The sequence below is a fragment of the Loxodonta africana genome, chromosome 1, assembly GCF_030014295.1.
Source record: "Loxodonta africana isolate mLoxAfr1 chromosome 1, mLoxAfr1.hap2, whole genome shotgun sequence".
NCBI classification, from domain to species: domain Eukaryota; kingdom Metazoa; phylum Chordata; class Mammalia; order Proboscidea; family Elephantidae; genus Loxodonta; species Loxodonta africana.
Genome location: NC_087342.1, coordinates 181,502,077 through 181,509,831, shown reverse-complemented (window position 1 = coordinate 181,509,831; position 7,755 = coordinate 181,502,077). Strand labels below are relative to the sequence as shown.

The 7,755-nt window shown below is 45.9% G+C and overlaps 1 pseudogene; it reads right to left on the bottom strand.

The window, feature by feature from the left end:
- Window positions 1-233: 233 nt before the first annotated feature.
- LOC100660525 (calcium homeostasis modulator protein 6-like) lies at window positions 234-3,272 on the bottom strand (annotated as a pseudogene).
- Between the last annotated feature and the right edge of the window lie 4,483 nt (window positions 3,273-7,755).

The following is a 7,755-nucleotide window of genomic DNA, read 5'->3' as shown; positions in this document are numbered from 1 at the left end:
CGTCACTTTGAATGAATCATTTATCCTTGCTTTAAAAAAAAAATTAATATAACAGAGAGGTTCACTTCTAAATTTTTATTTCAGATTTAAAATACTATGTTTTCAATGTGGAAGGCAAAAAAAGCAATCATAAGCAATACCAAGGCTATTTTTGAAAAAATTAAGCAATATTTCCAAGGACCTTTTTTCTTTTCATTTCAGCAGCAGCATTTATACCAGAGGATTCTCCACAGCTAGAAACAGGAATCCTGATTATCTTCTTCCACAGATGGGATAGTGGTAACATATTTGTGCAGCACGCTATAGGACTGGTCCTTATGATTGAAACCATGTGGTGGAGAAATCTTCTGCCAGTCTTCAACGCTTGGGATGTGGTGTTGCTTTGGACATGAGCCCTGGAAGAAACTTGTAACATTCTCTTCTGCCAATATGGTTGCATGCTCTGTGGCTTGAGTTTTAAGGATCTCCTTCTTCTGTTCCAAATAGATTTTCCAGAATTTCCACTGCTCAAAACTAACTGGAGATAGGCATCGGGAGACACATATAACAGTCAGAAGGATGATGATAACGCCTGCTATCAGAATCCACCCCCACACCTTAGGAAAATAAGCCAAAATAGAAAGTTAATCACATTTTTCATAAGAAATTAAAAAATTCTCAGATGGTGAGTAGTCCACCTGCTATGATAGTTAACAGACAACAGTTTTAGGACGTCATTCCTTAAAGGAAAGAAGTCACAGTAACCTTGCCCCCAGTACAATTGCTTGCTTGGAAACTCAATCATATTCCAAGTCATGGCAAGATCCCAAAGAGGAGTCTATATGTTTGTCACTCACATAGAACTCAAACCATGTGGACTTTCTGTAACTCCCATGAAAGCAATGTTCATTTTAAGGAACCTCTGCGCTTTATGAACCTAGAATTGTGGGATTGTGGCTTTCCAGCCAGGTAGACCCCTTTTGTTGCAACAATTCTTTGTATTTTTCCTGGCTGAAGAAGCGATTTTACCTAGACTCAGTATATTCGCTATCGAATGAAGTAATACCCCGACAGGGTTGTTGTGAGACATAAAAGAATAATGCAGGAGGTGAAGCCCATAGGGTAGTATCTGGCACAGAGCAGGTGCTCACCCTACGTGAGTGCCTTTCTTTTTACTTATTTATTTATTTTTTATTAGCTTCTGGTCTCATTAGAAGCAAGTAGGCTTCCTAGTTCTCTTAGGGTGTCCTATGCCTGGGGAAAGATGGTCTTTTCAATCTTGTTTCATTGAGATCCCTTCACCCCTGACCACCCTGAAGAAGCTTGCCTCTTCCCCATCTCCCTCCCTCCTTCTGACCCCGCGCTGGCCCCTGACCTGTGACTGTCCCCGGAGCTCCTTGAGAAGGTTCTGTAGGTCGGACGCATTTGCCGGCTTGCAGGGCACCAGAGGCAGCTGGGCTACGCAGCTGGGGTCGCGGCCCTGGCACAGGCGCCAGGCGAAGGGCGTGCTCCCGCTGACCGCGCACTCGACCAAGGAGCCCTAGAGCAGCGCCACCGCCACCCAGGTAAGCGGCGCGAGCGCAGCGGCGGCAAACACCTTTATTCACTCCCCAAAGTCGCTTAGGTTCAGGCATCTATTCTTGTAGGTGTCCAGCTTGCAGCGGCCGGGGAGCAGGCGCCAGGTGCGCGTCCTCAGCACGTAACCCAGGAGGAAGAGCGCGAGCGCTGGTACCAGCAGGAACACCAGGCCATAGGGCAGGTTCCAGGTGGCACTGCAGGGACAGGAGAACACCACCTTGGAGAAGAGGCCCTCCCCGCCCGCCGTCAGCAGGGTCACCAGGCCATAGCGTACTGCGCTGTGGTGTTTTTGGTACAGGTGCAGCACCTTCTGAAATTTCTCCATGGGACTCCTACCCTACAGTGCCTTGGACAGGCCCAGATGCTTCTGCCTCTTCCTTGCTCTGCTCCTCAAACACAGTTGGGTGGGCTGAGATCTAGGGCTTTCCACTCTCTTTGCTAAGAAGCAGTCTCAGAAAAAGGAAGAGGGTTCTCAGTCCTTCAGAAGGTTTCCCTTTCTCATTTCAACCCAACTAGCATTGGCTGCCAAACACTCCATTGACATCTCCAGCACCTACCCACCACACCCCTTTGAGGGGCAGGGACAGCACAGGACATCTTTCTTCCCCAATCCAGAAACCTGCCAGAGAATAGACCCTGTTCCATTGTTATCTTTCTTTCATGAAAGTGATAAGGAAGTAGGGGACTTTCGTTAGTCTTCTTGACACAATGCAGTCACCCTGTAGAAATAGTACTTTTTACTTAGGCAAACACCAGATTTTCCTCTATGGCACCCACTCTGGTTCTTAAGCCGACTCAGAGGAAGATGGAACAATTATGAAACACTGATCTGTTACAGGAAACATTCTAGGACAAATTTCTGGTTTCTATTTCATAAGCTAAATCACAGCAAAGCCCAGCTCAAGTTCTAGTTCTTCCATGATGCTCTGCCCTCTTCCTGTCCGTCTTCTGGACAGAACCACCAGCCTGGTTCACACAAACTATTCTCTCCTTTGCCTGGTATTCCACAGGACATGCCACTCTAACTTACCTTTCATCCCCTGAATATATTGTATTGATTTCTGTCTTTTTACCCAGGTATGTCATACCACTGGAGTGTCACATTTGTACTTGATAACCTTCACATTGATCAACATAGAGGGGTATATGGTTGTTCAAAAAGTACTAGTTGAATCAAAAAATGTCAAACTGCAGTAACATCTAACTTGTTTTCTCTACCCTCGGTTTTCTTAAGGCAGCATTTCTCTGACACAAACTGTAACCACTTCCGTGACACTAAGCCTTATTCTGTGGGGCTCCAGAGTGAGGTGAGGTGAACTTTGAAGAACACCAACTGGTTTTGCAGTCAGGTGCATTTTGTGTGTGTGTGTAACAAGTTGTTTTCTCGACCCACCCATTGAAATCTTTTGCTCAGTTCATTTACTTCATCATTTCTTCTATTTGGTTTAGCAACTTGGTATTCAAGAGCAAGTTTCAGAATCTCTCCTGACAGGTATTTTGGTCTTTTCTTCCTTTCTTGTCTTTTTAATGACTTCTGGCTTTCTTCATGTGTGATGTCTTTGATGTCATTCTACAACTTGTCTGGTCTTCAGGCATTAGTGTTCAATGCGTCCAATCTATTCTTGAGATGGCCTGTACATTCAGGTGGGATATACTCAAGGTTGTAGTTTGGACTTGTTCTAATTTTCTTCAGCTTCAACTTAAACTTGCATATAAGCAACTGATGGTCTGTTCTGCAGTCAGCCCCTGGCCTTGTTCTGACTGATGATATTAAGGTTTTCAATCATCTCTTTCCAGAGATGTAGTCAATTTGATTCCTGTGTATTTCATCTGGCCAGGTCCACGTGTATAATTGCTGTTTTTGTTGTTGAGAAAAGGTATTTGCAATGAAGAAGTCATTGATCTTGCAAATTCTATCACTAAGGACATATTTTGCAACTACCAATCCTTTGTCTTGGTTTTCAACTTTCGCATTTCAATCATGAATAATTATCAATGCTTCCTGCATGTTTGATCAATTTCAGACTGCAGAAGATGGTAAAAATCTTCAATTTCTTCATCTTTGGCCTTAGTGGTTGGTGCATAAATTTGAAGACTGGTCGTATTAACTGGTCTTCCTTGTAGGCATCTGGATACTCTCCTATCACTGACATCATTGTACATCAGGTTAGATCTTGAAATATGCTTTTTGGCAATGAATACAACGTCATTCCTCTTCAAGCTGTCATTCCTTTGTACCTGGGGTTCCTGCTCTGAGAAGCTTCTAGTCCAGGGGAAGATTGATGAGAAGGACCTTCCTCCAGAGGCGACAGTGAGAGAAAGCCTTTCCCTGGAGCTGACACCCTGAATTTGGACTTCTAGCTACTAGACTGTGAGAAAATAAATTTTTCTTTGTTAAAGCCATCCACTTGTGGTATTTCTGCTATAGCAGCACTAGATGACTAAGACAGTTACCAACCCCACAACATGTCAACACTCTCCCTTCTCAACCTTGGGTTTCCAATCACCAGCTTTCCTGGCCCCTCCTGCCTTCTAGTACTTGCCCCTGTGCTGGTGTGCCCCTTCAATCTTGTTTTGTTTTATGGGCCTGTCTAATCTTTGGCTGAAGTGTGAACCTCAGGAGTGACTTCATTACTGAGCTAAAAGTGTCTAGGGGACATACTCGTGGGGTTTCTCCAGTCTTTGTCATACCAGTAAGTCTGGACTTTTTTTGTGATTTAGAATTTTGTTCTACGTTTTCTCCAGCTCTGTCTGGGACCCTCTATTGTGATCCCTGTTGGAGCAGTCGGTGGTGGTAGCCAGTTACCATCTAGTTGTACTGGACTCAGTCTGGTGGAGTCTGTAGTGGTTTTCTTCTATTAGTCCTTTGGACTAAACTTTCTCTTGTGTCTTTAGTATTCTTCATTCTCCCTTGCTCCTGATGGGGTGAGACCAGTGGAGTATCTTAGATGGCCACTCACAAGCTTTGAAGACCCCAGACGATATTTACCAAAGTAGAATGTAGAATATTTTCTTTATAAACTATGTTACGAGGTAGATGTTCCTCCAGACCATGATCCTCACAGCCCGCAGCATAGTAATTGAGTCCCTGGGGGAGTTTGGATGTGTCTATGAAGCTTCCACGACCTGGCCTTGTACAAGTTTTCCTGGCTTTCCTAGTATTGTGTGGTGTCTTACCCTTAACCAAAGCTACCACTTAACTAAGCTACCGCTATTGTTTAGTGTTTTTCCATCCCCACTGTTATGGTAACAAATTCTGGCGCCCAACGTGGGGCCCTTTGCTGCTTGAGACTCAGCAGGCAGCCCCAGGCGGGGCTCAGGACTGGCCAATTAACCCTTAAGAGACTGCTGGAGGTTTTTTTTTTTTTTTTTAACCTCAGAAGGAAAACATTGCCTGGTTCTTATTCTCACCACGGTGCCGCCGGTTCCTAACATGCAGAAACAAGGTAAGCAGGGAGAAACCCCCGGGGTGAGTCCCCGATTCCTCTCCCTGTTGCGCTCTGGGCCAGGGCAGATAGAGCAAACCCAGAGGGAACTTAGACTCTTGGTTTCTGAAGCAAGTGCTGCTTTGGATGACTGACCCTGTGAGTACGTTCACATAAGGGACTCTTGGTGGCTCTAGAGTCTTGGTTTTGGTTTTTCCGTGCATGAATGAGCTTAAGGCTGTCAAGATTACCTCTGTCATTCTAAGGACTGTCTGGGAGGTTGAGACTGCTAAGGCTGTCAAGATTACCTCTGTCATTCTAGGGATTGCGTGGGAGGTTGAGATTGCCAAGGGTGAGTGTTAGGTCGCCCAAGTAGTTGTGCATATGTATATGTGTGAATGTGGAAACCTGTCTTGAACTTGACTGATGGAGAGTGTCCAACTGAGGCACACGAGGTGTTGTGCCATCTCTGTCTCCTTGTCAGCCCCTATCTGTATAAGACCTGTTCCCAAATCCATGAGTACTTTTGGTCCCAGTTTTCGGAGCGTGATGACTGGTTTCATAAATTTTTGGTAGCATATCAAGCTCAGGTGTTCTTGGAAAAAATCTCAGTGAGAATTGGGGACCAAAAATCAGTATCAGGGGCATTTTAACTGAAATTAAGTTGAAAACAGCAGAGATTGAATTTCAAATAGATCGGGCCACAAATTGCATTCGAGCAGAAAGGACAGGGGCCCCGTTTTCCATCACAGTTGAGAAAGGACACCGGGGACCAGGAATGGGAGGGGGATCCTCCATACTGGTAGAGTCCCCCTTGGGATGCATTCTGACCAGTTGCAGGTGATATAGTTATGCCCCAATGACTAAAAAGAAGATGATTTTTCTATGCAGTAGTGTTTGGCCACAATATAAATTGGCAAGACAGGAAGCTTGGCCCAGGCTTGGGTCTTTGAACTTTACTACTATTTTTCAATTGGGTCTGTTTTGTAGAAGAAAGAAAATATGGGACAAGGTCCCTTATGTTCAAGCTTCTATGTCACTGTATCAGAACATGCACCCCTCTAACCAAGTTCTTTTTCAAGGCGAAGAGAACCCAAAAGTGCTTCCCAACTCTTCAGGGAGGACCCTTTGCTGGAGGGATGGGCTTCGGTTTCCGCTACAGCTCCTCCTCCTCCTTATGGCAGCGGTGATGCCGCTGCTGGGAGAGCACAGGGTCGGAGGAGGAGAATACACACACTTCCCCGCTGGAGCCAGAACCAGGCTTTAGAACTAGTCCATAGAGGGGAGCAGAAGGGGGAGACACGGAGGAGGCGGACGGTGGAGATGCGGCTTCAGGTGTGGTTTCCCCTTCTCATACCTGACAGGGTACGGTTTTCGTTGAGGGAGCCCCCAAACACCAGGCGGGGCAATATCCCCTTCGAGAGGTACCAGTGGGGGTGGATGAAGAAGGCCATCCCCGGAGGCGGATGCTGGTGTATACTCCATTTTCCACCTCTGACTTATATAATTGGAAAAATCACACCCCGCCATATTGGAGTGGCCCTAATTGCATGACTGAGCTTTTTCTTTCCGTGTTCTCAACTCACCAACCTACTTGGGCAGATATACAGACTTTACTAACTACCCTTCTCACTGCAGAAGAGCGTCGGATGGTGTTAGAAGAGGCACGAAAGGAGGCAGACAGGCAGCATGATTTAGAGCCCACTAAAGTCAAGGCCCCAAGGTGTGGAAGCTGTCCCTACCCGAGACCCGGGTTGAGATCATAACAGCCCTGATGCGCGGGGTCGACTTCAGCTATATCGGGACTGTCTCATTGTGGGATTAAAGAATGGGGTCCCTAAACCTAAGAGTTTGCAAAAATTAAGAGAAATAATACAACGAGAAAAAGAAGGCCCTTCGACCTTTTTGGAGAGGGTGACGAATGCTTTCCAGCAATATACAGGTATGGACCCTGAGACCCCAGATAATTCTCGACATCTGAATATGTCTTTAACTTCCCAGAGTGTCCCGGACATATGTAAAAAGTTACAGAAGCTAGAAGGAGGTTTGGGAATGCCTATAGGACAGCTGCTTGAGATTGCTTTTAAAGTATGTAATAATAGAGATCAGGCAGCCGAACAAAAGGAGAAACAAAGAATGAAACAAAAAGCTGCTTTGCTGTCTGCCGTACTGTCCCCTCCAAATTCTAAGAGAAGAGGCCTAGAAAGGGTCTAAGGCCAGAACATAGACCGAGACTCCCTTTGGGGTCAGACCAGTGTGCATATTGCAAAAAGCATGGGCAATGGAAACGTGAGTGTCCCGATGCCCCCGAAGAAACTGATGCCACCAGCCACCTTGTAGGCTTACCAGGAAGGGCCATCCCACGGAAAAGAGTCAGAGTCACGGGGCCTGGGGCGGATATTGCCATTAGCCATCTCCCACCGTGAGCGCCGGGTAACCCTTAAGGTGGGAGGACGCCCCATAGACTTTATCCTGGACACTGCAGCAACATTCTTGGTCTTAAATACGGCCAAGTCACCCCTTAGCCCTTGGACTGCACCAGTAATGCCAAAAAAAAAAAAAAAAAAAAAAGCCAAAAGGTGACTGTAAATACCCCACATACAGTTCTTCCTCTCTTAGAACAAAAAAGGGGGGTTTTGGCTTATGGCAGTCTGCATGGGAAGATATCAGGCCATCATATTAAAAATTAGATAACCCTAATGTTGTTTTAAAGCTGTCTCCTCCCTGAACCCTGCTACCTTGCAGCCAATACCTGAGGACCCGCCAGTGCATG